General features: G+C 37.6%; 1 long non-coding RNA gene across 1 annotated transcript in view; it reads right to left on the reverse strand.

Annotated features, from left to right (window-relative positions):
* LOC132022574 (uncharacterized) overlaps positions 1-15,700 on the reverse strand; it is a 110,870-nt gene that overhangs the window by 34,919 nt on the left and 60,251 nt on the right. Inside the window, exon 2 of the long non-coding RNA XR_009405632.1 lies at positions 10,794-10,837. This is a non-coding gene — a long non-coding RNA (uncharacterized LOC132022574). The remainder of the gene's footprint in view (positions 1-10,793; positions 10,838-15,700) is intronic.

Here is a 15,700-nt window from a genome sequence, read left to right on the forward strand (position 1 = left end):
CTTGTTGTTGTTGTTTTTAATTTAATTTAATTTTTTTCAGTAGTCCATAATTCATTGTTTATGCACCACACCTAGTATGTTTTACCTTAATGACAAAATGCTATCCATTTTACTCAGTTTAATTTGTTTCCAACTATTAAGCAGACCTTAAGATTATAAGTTGCAGAGACGATAAAAGCAATCTATAAATAAAAATAATAGTTACTATTCAGTAAGCACTAACTACATGCTGGCCAATGTACTAGACCTTTCCTATTACTTTCCTTAACCCATGACAATATTCACGTAAAGATTATTAAAGTAAAGATTACTAGCCACATATTACCTATATATAAACTGAATTGACATGTGCCTAAAATCACCCAGACGATAAAAAGAACTGGGCTGCTCAGGCAGTTAAGCGTCTGCCTTTGGTTCAGTTCATGATCCCGGAGTCCCAGGATCAAGCCCCGTGTTGGGCTCCCTGCTTCTCCCTCTCCCTCTGCTCCTCCTTCTGCTCCTCCCCCTGCTCATGCTCACACACTCTCTCTCTGTCACTCTCTCAAATAAATCAACGAAATCTTAAAAAAAAAAAAAAAGGAAGAAGAACTGGGATTTGAGCCCACATCTATTTGTCTTCAAAGGCTGTGTTTTTAGCCACTAGTCAAAGATCATTTAAATGACAGTTACTAATTCTATAGGAAAAGTAAAAGACATAACTGACCCGACATTCCACAGAACATCTCCCTGAGTCAGTACTAGACAAATACTTTCAAATTCTACTCTTGGCCTCCTTTTTCTAAACCTCTTATTGACCACCTCCCGTCTATCAGCTCAGTTTTCCTTTGGACAGATAATAATCATACACCTAAACAGGCTTCAGCTTTAAATTTTTGTGTTCTCCTGAGGTTAAACCTTGACTGAGATTTGGATAGTTCAGAAAGTCCTCAGCAACCATTCATAGATCATTAGTAGAATGATAACCTTATTTACAGATGATAATGTTATACTTAAGTATTGGACTACCTTGCTTTTTCTCCAGTACCCAATACTGTGCCTTCAGGGAAGGAACTACCAATACTCAAATATTTTCACTAGCATAGTTATAGGTCATGTCTTATTTTTAACAAATAATTGTAGCACTTTAATAGGTAAGATAGGTACGTGCAATAACATTTGAAAAATGCAAAAGGATATGTACTGAAAAGTAAGTCTTCCCACCCACCTACTCACTCCTGCCCTAGTTCTCTCTCTACCCGAAAGTAACCATGATCCTTAGGATATATTCCATGAAAGCATAAGTATTAAGTGTATCCATTGAAATGTCAATGTCCCACTCTGAACATTGCATTTTTTTTTAATTTTTTATTTTTTATAAACATATATTTTTATCTCCAGGGGTACAGGTCTGTGAATCACCAGCTTTACACACTTCACAGCACTCACCAAAGCACATACCCAATGTCCATAATCCCACCCCCTTCTCCCAACCCCCCTCCCCCCAGCAACCCTCAGTTTGTTTTGTGAGATTAAGAGTCACTTATGGTTTGTCTCCCTCCCAATCCCATCTTGTTTCATTTATTCTTCTCCTACCCACTTAAGCCCCCATGTTGCATCGCCACTTTCTCATATCAGGGAGATCATATGATAGTTGTCTTTCTCTGCTTGACTTATTTCAATAAGCATGATACGCTCTAGTTCCATCCATGTTGTTGCAAATGGCAAGATTTCATTTCTTTTGATGGCTGCATAGTATTCCATTGTGTATATATACCACATCTTCCTGATCCATTCATCTGTTGATGGCCATCTAGGTTCTTTCCATAGTTTGGCTATTGTGGACATTGCTGCTATAAACATTCGGGTGCACGTGCCCCTTCGGATCATACGTTTGTATCTTTAGGGTAAATACCCAATAGTGCAATTGCTGGGTCATAGGGCAGTTCTATTTTCAACATTTTGAGGAACCTCCATGCTGTTTTCCAGAGTGGCTGCACCAGCTTACATTCCCACCAACAGTGTAGGAGGGTTCCCCTTTCTCCGCATCCTCGCCAGCATCTGTCATTTCCTGACTTGTTTATTTTAGCCATTCTGACTGGTGTGAGGTGTGAACATTGCATTTCTAATGATAGGTCTTTAGGAATGTTTCCTATCTGTACAGGGCTGCTTTCAATTCTTTTGTGTGGTGGGGGGCTGTATAGTGTTCTATGGATGGATGTACCATTATATATTTAACCAGTCCCTTTTGATAGACATTCAGGTTGTTCTCAGCATTACACTATTAGAAACCAGGACTTTCTGGGGCGCCTGGGTGGCTCAGTGGGTTAAGCCTCTGCCTTTGGCTCAGGTCAGGGTCCTGGGATGGAGCCCTGAGTTAGGCTCTCTGCTCAGAAGGGAGCCTGCTTCCCCACCCCCCTGCCTACTTGTGTTCTCTCTCTCTCTCTGTGTCAAATAAATAAATAAATAAATTGAAAAGAGAAACAATGCGTTTCTGCATGTAACAATTTATGTGCGTAGACATATCTATAACATTAATTTCTAGAGATGAAGCTATTTGGTCAAATTTAAGCTGCCTTTTCCAGAAGTTGTGCCAATTTACACTTGTTCAAATAGTTGCTTGCTTCTTAGTATGTTACAAACTTTTGGATCTTTGCCAATCTGTCAGGTTCAACTTGCATTTCTCTTATTATAGGGGTGATTGAACAACTCTTCCTATGTTCACAAATCATCTGTATTTCTTTTTTTGATAAAACACCTAATAATATCCTTGGTCAATTTTTCTATCGGGTTGTTGATGTTTTTTCTTATTAAGAACTTTTTTTTATATTAAGGAAATAAACCCTGTGGAATATGTGTTATTAATATTTTTTCCTCGATTTGTTTCTTATATTAACTTTATTATTTCTTGGCAAGCAGAATTTTCTTATTTTTATTCATTAAAATTTATCAATCTTTTCTCTTAGGGCCTCTGAGACTTGTAAAACTTGAAAACCTTTTCCCACATTGATGTTGTATAGGAATTCTTGTATACAGTCTTGCATGACTTCCTTATTTATATTTAAATCCTTTCTACATCTGGAATATGTTAGATAATTAGATAGGAGAGGAAAGGTAGTGATCCAAATTGATTTTAATGTTCTAATGACCATCAAGTGGCTCAAAAACCATGTTGAATTTCCTTTTTTTCAGATAATGCTTTATTAGCACACTAAGAACTCCAAAACTGGTGTCACCTTCATCCTCGGGTTCCTTGTAAAACCAGTCCCAAGCAGTACATGGAAAGCAGCATCATTACCCCTTAAGAAATAACCTAGTATCAGTAGAATGTGTTTCAATGAGAAGGAAGGTGACTGGGCAGACAAGTTTTAGAAGCCCTAAAGCTTATGAATTTGTGGGGTGGGGAGGAGGTAGAAGGAGTGTTCTTTAAGAAAAATAATATAAAATTAAAAATACGAAATTAGATATAAACCTGAATATTTATTTAGAGTGTAAAGAGAAGTTACATAACAAATTTAAAAATGGAAAAGTAAATGCATTCTGAAAATATTAGAAAATACAGAAAAATAACAAAATAAAGTAACCTAATAATATTTTTATTAACTTCCTGATATCCTCCATAGTATTTTGGCTGCATATTCTTTGATTACCTTTTCATATGGCAATGATATTATAATATTGTTTTTCATAGAAAAACTAGAAAGATAATTCAGTTTTCCTCTAGTATTCCTCCAGGTTGATCAAAATTTGTTTTTTATTAATGATGGTTTAGAAATTTTCCTTCAGATTAGATGTGATATTGTTATTATCATATAACTTTGTAGGACTGTTGTCAAATTTGAGGAAATCTCTTATCAAATTTCTATCATATATAAACCATAAGATCTCAGGCCATTTCAAAGTTTCTTATTCAATGACTAACCTTAAATTGTCTTTGAATTGATGATATCCACTCACCAGTTTGTCATCAATGCCCTCATTGTAAAGTTCACATGTGTTTTATATAATTATTTGTTATCCAGTATTTTCTGCCGAATCATAAAACAATATAAATTTTTTTCCAGTATGTTCATATGATTTTATCATTTTCACTAGTCGGACTGTCAAACAATACAGGAATTTGTTCATTACTACTATTCAAAATGCATCTCTTCCATTTAGTGAATTAACTGCAAATTTGGGGGGATCAAATGCACTTTTTATTGCTTGTTTGCATTGCTTTCATTTCAATTTTATTTAATTCAGCATTGCTTTTATTCCATTAATTTCTATATGAAATTTTCTTGATCAAAGAGGAAAACCAGAGCACCTGGGTGGCTCAGTCACTTAAGCATCTACCTTTAGCTCAAGTCATGATCCTGGGATCCTGGGATCAAACCCGATTCTGGGCTCTTTGCTCAGCAGGGAGCAACTTCTACCTCTCCCTCTGCTCTTCCCCCTGCTTGTGATCTCTTCTGTCTGTCAAATAAATTTTAAAAATTTAAAAAGAAAAAGAGGAAAACCAATAAGTTACAGCTAAAACTGTACTCTGAGGAAAATATATAGCCTGAGTCCCAAAAAATACATTTCTTTGTAATGAATTTTTTTTTTAAGAAGGTAGTAAAAGAATGAGGAAACCAAAAGAAAATATTATAGGAGATAATAAAGACAAGGTTGGTATTTTTGAAATGTATAAAATGTTGTGGAGCTCTCATTAAATCCTCAAAGTTTAATATTTGAAAAAGACCAATAAAAGGGGTAAATCTCTCTCAAACCTAATAAAGGGGTAAATATAGAAAAGAACACCACACGACTGGGAATAAGAAAGAAGATATTATGAGAAAATATGATGAGTGAACATTAAATTGAACTCTACAGCTATGATTTGAGAATATAGAGGATATAAATGTATTCTTATTAAAACATGACCTTACAGGGGCACCTGGGTGGCTCAGTGGGTTAAAGCCTCTGCCTTCGGCTCAGGTCATGATTCCAGGGTCCTGGGATCGAGCCCCGCATTGGGCTCTCTGCTTGGCAGGGAGCCTGCTTCCTCCTCTCTCTCTCTCTCTCTCTCTGCCTGCCTCTCTGCCTACTTGTGCTCTCTGTCTGTAAAATAAATAAATAAAATCTTTTTTAAAAATGACATTACATTAAAATTGAAGTTTCACCTATGTTGCAAGGTACATCAGACTCTGTCTGCATCACTATATTCCAAAGGAAGGACTAAAGTACATGCAAAATTTATAAAGGCAAATTTATAAAGGCAATTTATAAATACAGGATTTATAAAGGCAAAAATTTATTACATAATTTTAAAATTTCTCACCCATCTTGTAGTCACAAAAGGGTCAAGAGTTGGAAATTAAAGAGAAATTTGTCAGGAGGCTTTCTTTGGAAATAGCTGAGCTGTGGTTCCTACTCTCCTTCTCCACCAATCACAGGGGAATGTTACCAGCTGACCTCAAGTCTAATCCTAGAGATTTCAGTTGGACAGCACAGAAAGCCTGATTTGTATCATTGGGAGGGAGAGGGGATGGTGGAGAAGAAAAGTTATCTGGGGTCTTAGTCCCATCTAAGAAATCTCCTGAGCAAGAGAATAGCCATTCCAGTGGCAGAATGTAGGCAGGTATATTGGGACTGATCTGCCCTGTGGTGTTTGTTGGGTCAGAGGACAAAACTTTCTTCCCTTAGACCAGACATAAGCCTTGAGGGAGAGAGAATCAGCTCTTTTGATTCTTGCCAAGAGCACAGTGTGAGAGGGCTATGACAGTCCAGCAGAGAGAGTTTATACAGTTTATAATGGTAATGGGGAAAGTAGAGATTGAGGGCAGAGAAAGTGCATAGAATTCATTGCCCACATCACTAGATTTCCTGTCAGAAGTACCCAGCTGGAAAAATCTGAAAAATTATACAAGTGGCCATGAGAGAAAAGAAAAAGAAAAGAAAGAAAGAAAAAAAAAAGAACAGGCCTAGGAAATGTGAAGCCAGCTTATAACAGTATCTGTCAAAAATGAACTTTCTACCCATCTTTTCTCTCCTTCCTCTGGGCACATTCCAGCTCTAAAGGAATTGGAAATAGCAACTAATAATTGAGTGGAGGTGAGTAAGAGAGAGAAAAGGTTTCTCCCCAGCGATGATGGTGGTGGTAGTGTCCTTCTTTAATCTCTTTTATTTCCTATTTAAAAACAGACAGAGCAATAGATAGCAGAATGAAACACCCATGCACGGGTAACATTTATACTGAAACTAATTGACGGGGTATCTACACAAGTCCCAAAATACAAGCAGCTGAAGACAGACTGTCAGGAGCCACAGACCCGCATGGTATCCCAGAGCTTGCATAGGAGAAAGCAGAGGAAAGCAACACAGCATCAGACAGCTATGCAAACAGAAGACCCCAAAATGGCTAAAAGGTATTTACTGCAAAAGATGGAAGGACAATGAGGGAGGAGCAGGTAAAACAGTGAGGGGTTTGGCCCAACCAAATAGCAGGTGAGCACCAGGAGCCCCTAGCAAAGCTGAAACCCTCTGGCCCCTGTGTGCTGCCCAGCCCAATTTCCCAGGGCTCCCTTGCAGGATGGGGCCTCACACTGATGAAGAACCACTGGAACTACTCAGGGTTTGGTCATCTAAGCAAAAACAGAAACTGATGTGTAAGGTTAAGAAAACTAGATTAGCATAGAACCTTTCAATGGCCACACCATATAACAGAGGATATGGAAGTAAAATAATTAAGATACTCAAAAGAAGAAAAATGTGAGCCAAGGATCTTATATCCAGAAACATTGACTTTCAAATATAAGGGGCACAGATCAAAGATGATCAAAATACAGTAATTCAGAGAATATTGTATCCATGAGGCTTTCCTGAGGAATCTATTAGAGAATGAACTTCAAACAATCAAAAGGGTTAGAGAGACATTGACATAAGACTAATGGTGAACCTTAAATATGGAATATATATATCTGTAGAGACAAAAGTAAATGAGTATTAAAAGGAAGAGTGTCTGTCTGGTAGGTAATGTTTATACGCTCAGGCAATATAGATGTAATACAATTATTAAAAAGATGAGGGGAGTTAGGGAGAGCATAATGAAAAAAATAATTCTAATTATTCTCAGTAAATAGTATTGTTTTACTGAGACTACTGTATATGTGATATATAGAATTAAATAAATGAGTAATCACGAGACATCTGAGTCTCTCATCCCCCTTTTCCTTGAGAACCAAGATTATTGCGGAAGAAAGGACATGCAATTATAATATAAAAGAAGCTAAGTAAAAACCCATAGACCTGAATTTAAATTAGAAATATCATATAAACTCATGAAATGGTTTACCTTTGAAAATATAAATATAGATTTAGACACCTATACTACCTAGCTTTGTCCACTAAAAAAGCCTAGAAACAGTAACCAACCCAATAGCAATGGGCTAAACTAGTACCCAAAATGTCTTAAAATACCATTTCTCACTGAAAGAAATCTGTGTTTCTGAGAGAAATGGCCAATTCCAAGTCTGTCACAAGAAATGTACAAAAAAAGCCTAGAATGTCCTGTAACACTAAGCAAGGAAGAGTCTGAATGTTTCAAAAGAACCCAGAAGCCAACTAGAAGAGGCTCATACTGACCAAAGATAGAAAAATTTGAGCTTCAAAAAGATAATAATTGTAATTATTGAAACCTATCAAATATGTTTCAATCCATGAATTCATAATATTTTAAAAAGACAGACACAAAGGCCACACCTCATATGAAATACCTCGTATTCATTTATATGAGATATTTAGGGGTGCCTGGGTGGCTCAGTAGGTTAAGCCTCTGCCTTCAGCTCAGGTCATGATCTCAGGGTCCGGGGATGGAGTCCCGCATTGGGCTCTCTGCTCAGCAGGGAGCCTGCTTCCCCCCACCTCTCTCTGCCTGCCACTCTGCCTACTGTGATCTCTGTCTGTCAAATAAATAAATAAAATCTTAAAAAAAAAAAAAAGATTTCTTTAAAATAAGAGAGAGAAATATCTAGGATAGGTAAATCTGTAGAGACTGAGAGCAAATTAGTAGTTGCCAGGGGCTAGAAAAAGGAAAGAAAAGGGAGTGAGTACTTAATGAATAGGGGGTTTCTTTTGGGGGTAATAAAGATATTCTGGAACTAGATGGAGTGATGTTGTACAACATTGTAAATATACTAAATGTCACGAATGGTAAATTTTGTATTATGTATATCTCACCACAGCTTTTAAAAAACTGGAGAGCCTCCTAGGTGGCTCAGTTGGTTATGGGTCCAACTCTTGATTTCAGCTTAGGACATGATCTCAGGATTGTGAGATGGAGCCCTGTGTCTGGCTCTGTGCCAGGCACGGAGCCTGCTTAAGTTTCTCTCTCTGCCTTGCCTCTGTTCCTCACCTGTCCTCTCTCCCTCTCCCTTTAAAAACAAAAACAAAGACAAGACCAAAAAAAAAAAAAAAACCCCAACCTGAGAAAAAACCCTAACTGATCACCTTTAGAGAACTATAGGGAAGTAATTCATTATCTTAGAAGCTAGTAAATAGAAGAAAAAGAATCAAGCTTTTATCCTGCCTTTCTTATATTAATCTTGCCACTAAATAACCCAAAACTAGATTAGAGAAAAGGAAGAAGAGGGGGAGGGAGGGAAGGAGGGAGGAAAGGAAAGAAGGAAGGACAGAATAAATGCAGGGAAGAAAGGAGAGAAGAGTTTGCAAATGATATAACTGTGTTACTAGAAAACTCACGTGACAAAAACTGTAGAATTAATAAGAGAATTTGATAAGGTGACTGAACATATATACATACAACACACACAAACAAAAAAAGCTTTTCTCTATACTTTCAACAATGGGGAGAAATTTTCATTCATAACAATGGCAAAACTTACAGAATATCTGGGATAAAATTTTACAAGGTGCAAGACCTACAGAAGGGAAACTCATAATAAAGAATACATGAAATGAGACCTGAACATAGAGAAAAGTTGATCATGTTCCTAAAGGGGAAGACTTAATTCACAAAACCATGTGCCTCCCGGAATTAATGCGTAAAGTTAATACAATTCTAATTAGAATCCCAATAGAGAGGTTTTGTTTTTGTTTGGAAACTCAATAAAATTATTGTAAAGAAGTCTATGGAAGAATAACTTCCAGGAATAGCTAAGAAAATTATTTTTTAAAAGGATTAGGAAAAGGGTACATGCTGTACACAAAGGTGGTTTGACTTAAGTGGGTAGAAGAATAAATGAAACAAGATGGGATTGGGAGGGAGACAAACCATAAGTGACTCTTAATCTCACAAAACAAACTGAGGGTTGCCGGGGGGAGGGGGTTTGGGAGAAGGGGGTGGGATTATGGACATTGGGGAGGGTATGTGATTTGGTGAGTGCTGTGAAGTGTGTAAACCTGGTGATTCACAGACCTGTACCCCTGGGGATAAAAATATATGTTTATAAAAAATAAAAAATTAAAAAAAAAAAAAAAAAAAAAGAACCTGGGCTCCAGAGCTTTGGTTCCAGGCTCCACTACTTACTACTGGTGTGGGGCAGAGCGTGTTTCTTTACCTCTGCCACCTTATTTCCATCATCAGTAAAATGAGGATATTAATAGTACCTGTCTCATAGAGTTTTGGTGAAGATTAAATCGAAATTGCTTAGAATAGGATATAGTAAACACTATAATTGTGCTCTGTTATCATATTGCCACTGTGATAAAGTCAGGGTATCAAAAGAGTATCATAAAGCCCAGGAAGTAGGCAAATAGATACTGAAACATATTAGAGAATCGGAAATAAAGAGTCAGAGTTATTAGATAAAAGAGTTATTAAATAAAGAGTTTATTTATCGGAAATAAAGCGCACATGGGAACTTAATGTACCACAAAGGTGGAATTTGAGCTTTGCAGAGAAAAATAATTTATTTACAGAAGTGGCACAATGGGCTAGCCATCTGGAAGAAATGCATGTCATATACAAAAATATATTCCAGATGGATTCCAGATATAAATGTAACAACAAAAAAATTAAACTTCTAGAAAAAATTTAGGAGAATAATCCACCTTGGTTTGAGAGAGTCATTCTTAAACAGGACAGAAAACTCAAATACAATAGATGAAAAGGCAGACATATTAGACTACATCTGATTTAACAGTTTTGTATGGCAAAAAGCATAAATATAAATAAAATAGGAAAAATTATAGTCTGGGGAAATATTGGCAACTTTTGTTTAACAAATTCATTTATTTAACAAATATTTGTTTGAACACTTTTTATAGGATGGGTGTAACCAGAGGCAATGCTGAATAAAACTCCCAGCAAATGCTCCAAGTCAGGGTTTGATTTATTATTTTGTCATTTTTCTGAGTACCTATATTCATGGTACTTATGTTCTATCGAGAGATGATAACCTATGACTGATAACATACAGAAAGTTCTTGAAAATGAGACTGAATACAGTGTTAAGAATGGTAAGAAAATATAGACAACTCAGAGAACTCCAAATAACCATAACAGTGAAATTATATCTATTGCTTTCAAAATAAGGAAACACTGTGTATTTTGTCGCAGTTCTGTGCTCAGTGAACTCATGCTGGTAGATTGAATTCAGTCATGATGAGAATATTTACACCAGGGAAATCAGCAAAAGCTATAAGTCAGGTTTTGATTTATTATTTTATTTGTCTAAACTTAGGAAAGTGTTGCAGAAAAATGTCAAAACTGCAGATGAAACCTAAAAGTGTGGTGTATCTGTGGTCACCACATTATGAATTCACAGAACATTAAGGCAATATCCTTCCAGCATTAGAAAACCATTATCCAGTTCAGCAGAGAAGTCACTTACCTCCTCAGCAAATGAGTGAGCTTCAGACATAAAGTGGGCTAAAACTGAAAGAGATTTCAGTTTATAAGAGGATAAAAAACTGTTTAATAGTAGATCACATTTCAGACTGAATGGCAATACATTTATTGGGGAAAGAGAGAACTGGAACGGAACTCCATTTGTCAAATCGTGGTTGAACTCCTTGTTCCCCAACAATTAACCAAAGCATTCTGTAAGACTCAGTTGGGTGTACGGAACTTGTCATAGCTTACTGTGTATTTCATTATTTGTAAATTGTATGTCTTTAATATCAGTAACATTTATAATAAACTTACATGCATATGTGTGCACACTGTGTGTGTGTGTGTGTGTGTGTGTGTGTGTGTGTAGAACCAGTGAAGCCCTTTACCAGCACACCGTTGCTTCCACCTACATCCCTTTAACCAGAATTTATTCCCATGGCCAAGGAAGGCTTGTTCTATTCTAGGCAAACTTGTGACCAGCTAAAAATTCTATTCCTATGGCAAAGGATAGGCTGGATTTAGGGAAAGAACTAGCAGTCTCTGACACAGCATTATCATTTTCATTTTATGTGGGAGGAAACTGAGACTCAGAGAGCTTAAGTTAACTTGCCTGAGGTCATTCATCTAGTAAGAAGATTAGCTGAGCTGAGATTTGCACTCGTGTTTGTTTAGCTTCAAAGGTTTATTTTTTGTTTTGTTTTGTTTTTCTCCACACCATTTTCTACCTCCAGAAATATACTGAGTTGGAGGCAATGGTGGAATCTGCAAGTGAAAGATCTTTTCCCATAGGTACGTACTTAATAAGATGACTAATGGAGGAAAGGGTTTCTATCACAGAGAAAGAAGTCACAGAGTGGCTGCGGTGAGGAATTCAGTGGGAAAAATGTGTACTCTCTGCAATTTCATTAGCCTGCGGGGAGATTAAATCTTTGGGTTTATTCAGAAAGGTAGGGAACTATATACTCTCTCCATTTTTCTCAGGCACAGTCCACATGCTTTTTTTTATACTTCAGAAATAAACATTGCCACAGACACATCAGTAGACATGAAAGGTGGCCAGGAAGAGGAGAGGGGGCGGTTGGATTGCGGGAATAATGCATCTTAGCAAATTCCCTTGCCCCAGTTGGCAATAATGCCCTCACCTGAATGTAGTTAGCTCTGTGTATAAATCTTATATACTAGACTTTAAACCCCTTGAAGGCAGGGATTGTATCTTGTTAGATGACCTAATGTAATTTCTTCACATAGTCAATGAGTAAAAATACTGGTTGAGTGAATTATCACATAAGTGGAGTGGGATTAAATGTACTCAGTATTTGTTTATATAATTTGCTTCTTATTTTTCTTTGGCTGAGTATTCCCTGAAAGAGCCTTGTCAGGCGCCTGGGTGGCTCAGTTGGTTAAGGGACTGCCTTCGGCTCAGGTCATGATCCCAGAGTCCTGGGATCAAGGCCCGCATCGGGCTCCCTGCTCCATGGGGAGTCTGCTCCCTCTGACCTTCTCCCCTCTCATGCTCTCTCTCACTGTCTCTCTCTCAAATAAGTAAATAAAATCTTTTTTTTTAAAAAAAAGAGCACTGTCTGTCTTTGGGACCAAGGTTATTAAATTATTTATTCAGCAGATACCCATTAAACTCTCGCCATATGTGAAAAATCATCAAGTGAAAATCTTCACTTGATGGTTTTTCCATTCCAAGGAAGATTCATTCCTTGGACTAGGAACTCCGTGAGGGTGGACTACTTGCTTTCTTCCTCAGGAATGTCCCATAGAGGAGTGTATACTCAAAATGCAAAGTTTGTTTAAAAATAGCTAGCATTGGGCGCCTGGGTGGCTCAGTGGATTAAGCGAATGCCTTCAGCTCAGGTCATGATCTCAGGGTCCTGGGATCGAGTCCCTCATCGGGCTCTCTACTCAGCGGGGAGCCTGCTTCCCTCTCTCTCTTTCTCTCTCTCTGCCTGCCTCTTTGCCTACTTGCGATCTCTGTCAAATAAATAAATAAAATCTTTTTTTAAAAAATAGCTAGCATTCATTGGATGCTTGCTATGTGTTGGCACCAACTGTGTTCTCTGTATTATTGCACTTAATCAGCATAACAACCCTGCGAGGTGAAAACTATTCCTCCACTTTATAGACTAGGGACTTCATTAAGAAAAGAAATAGTAAAAAAGATCACACAGCTATGAAGGGTCAGAATCCCTGGGTCCCCAATTCTTTTTTTTTTTTAATTTTATTTATTTACTTGACAGGGAGAGAGAGTGCACACAAGCATGGGGGAGAGGGAGAAGCAGACTCCCTACTGAGCAGGGAGCCTGGCGTGGGGCTCTATTCCAGGACCCTGGGATCATGACCTGAGCTGAAGGCAGATGCCTAACTGACTGAGGCACCCAGGCGCCCTCTGGGTCCCCAATTCTTTTTTTTTTCTTTAATTTTTAAAATTAACATATAGATGTATTATTCTTTCAGGGGTACAGGTCTGTGATTCATCAGCCATACATAATTCACAGCACTCACCATAGAACATACCCTCCTCAATGTCCATCAACCAACTACCCCACCTCCCCTCCCCCTCTCCAATTTAGTAACCCTCAGTTTGTTTCCTGTGATTAAGAGTATCTTACGGTTTGTCTCCCTCTCTGGTTTCATCTTGTTTCATTTTTTTCCTCTCTTCCCCTATGATCCTCTGTCTTGTTTCTCAAATTCCTCATATCATTGAGATCATATGATAATTGTGTTTCTCTGATTGACTTATTTTGTTTAGTATAATACCCTCTTGTTTTATCTACATCGTTGCAAATAGCAAGATTTCATGTTTTGATGACTGCATAATATTCCATTGTATAAATATACTGCAATTTACCATTCATCTGTTGATGGACATCTAGGCTTTTCCCATAGTTTGGTTACTGTGGACATTGCTGCTATAAACATTGGGGTGTACATGCCCCTTTGCATCACTACATTTGTATCTTTGAGGTGAATAACTCTGGGTCCCCAGTTCTTATCCTTTATGTTATCCTGACTTCCCCTGGGCTACTGGAACTACCAATTCTCTGGGGGAAGCTGCATTGAAAAATAATAAGCCATTGAACAGCCTATCCCTCCAGCTCTGCCATAGACCTTAGAGTCTTTCTTCAGTCCCTCCCCTTCTTAATCAGGACTGACAGACAAGGATATAGACATCGAATTTTTAGACTAGGTGCCTTGTAACAGAATTAAATAGTGAGCACCATTTCTGACAGGCTCCAGGGTTTTGTTTTGTGGTATGGGTTATAGACTCTCTCACCTGTCCCTGGCTAATTAGAAAACTAAGAGTTGTTTTGTTTGCTGAAATTGGCACCCATGTGTTGAAAATGCCTTCAAAGAAACAGTGGTGTTTAATGGGACCATTTAAAAATTCCTGCTTTGTTGGGTCCAGGATAGATGATGGAGAGGGTGTATTTACATTCCCTTCCCCCAAGCCCCACCTCAAACAAGAGTGAAGACACACAAAAGAGAATAGGAAGGAGGATCTGTTCACAGACTAGAGAATTTGATGACTTTCTGGAAAAGAGAAAGTGGATAAGAACTTATTTACAGGTAGAATAGAGCAAAGGAAGCTGTAACCCCAAATGCACATGGAGGATAAAGGCAGAGTTGGATAAGAAATAAGGAAGTAGGGGGTGCGGGGAAGAGAGGAAGGAAGGAAAGAGGGAAGGAAGAAACATTAGAAATGTCAGAGGTGGAAGGTTGTTGTTAGAAAGTTAGGCTCCATCTGTGAGGCAAACTAAAATGCAGCATTATTTCCAGCACATATCAATGTATAAGAGAATGCAGTCCCTTTGACCTTGATGATTGAACAGTTTGTTTTGAACAGTCCCGCTCCTTCTCTAAGGGTTTGACAACAATGCTTGGTATGAGGAGAACCTTATTTAAAGAGTCATGATATTAAAACATCATCAAAAGGTTTGCAACTTTTAGAATCAGTCCACAGAGAAACCACAGAGGGTTGTATAGGTACAGAATAGAAGGTAAAGGTTGTGAACCTGGACAAGGTGAGAGTAATAGTGTAGTTGACAGAGGTCAGGAGGGAAGGAGATGAGGAAAGATGAAACAGAAGTGCTAATACCCTCACGCATGGTAGAGAATCAAAAGATATTGTCTAAAGTTGATGTTATAAAAACTAGATGTGTAAGTGTAGTGTATAAAGGTGTAGAAATAATGAACAGAAAAGACAATAATAAAAATGTAACTAACAAAAGCTGGCAGTGGAAGGGAAGTAAAAGCTCTTATAAGTGAGCTGAATTCCCCATCTCTTATAGTAAGGAGTCAATTGATAAGATTTAAATTTGGTGAATCAAGAAATAAATGATAAGCATCTTATTTTGAATGATCATGACATACAACAGAAAAACTAAAAATAGAGATGGATAAAAATGGGTATTTCCTATCTATTCTAGAGAACTACTTCCACATATGCATAGGAAGTAGGGACAATGGTGTTCGGTACAGCTCTGTGTTGTAATATTAAAAAATTAGAAATATCTAAATGCTCACTACTCATAAATAAATGATGGCCCGTCATATTATACAACAGTATTTATTTATTTATTTATTTATTTATTTATTTGGGAGAGAGAAAGAGCAGGCACACAGAAGGAGAGGGAGAAGTAGACTCCCCACTGAACAAGGAGCCCCATGTGGGACTCCATCCCAGGACCCTGAGATCATGACCTGAGCCAAAGCCAGACACTTAACTGACTGAGCCATGCAGGTGCCCTATACAACAGTTTCAAGGATGAAATACATACAAAATGTGCTAACATGGAAAGATATCCAAGACACGTTTTTAAATTTATTATTGTTATTTTAGAGAGAGAGCATCTTAAACATGCTCCATGCCCAGCACAGAGCTCAACGTGGGGCTTG

This window comes from Mustela nigripes, chromosome 7 (genome assembly GCF_022355385.1).
Source record: "Mustela nigripes isolate SB6536 chromosome 7, MUSNIG.SB6536, whole genome shotgun sequence".
NCBI classification, from domain to species: domain Eukaryota; kingdom Metazoa; phylum Chordata; class Mammalia; order Carnivora; family Mustelidae; genus Mustela; species Mustela nigripes.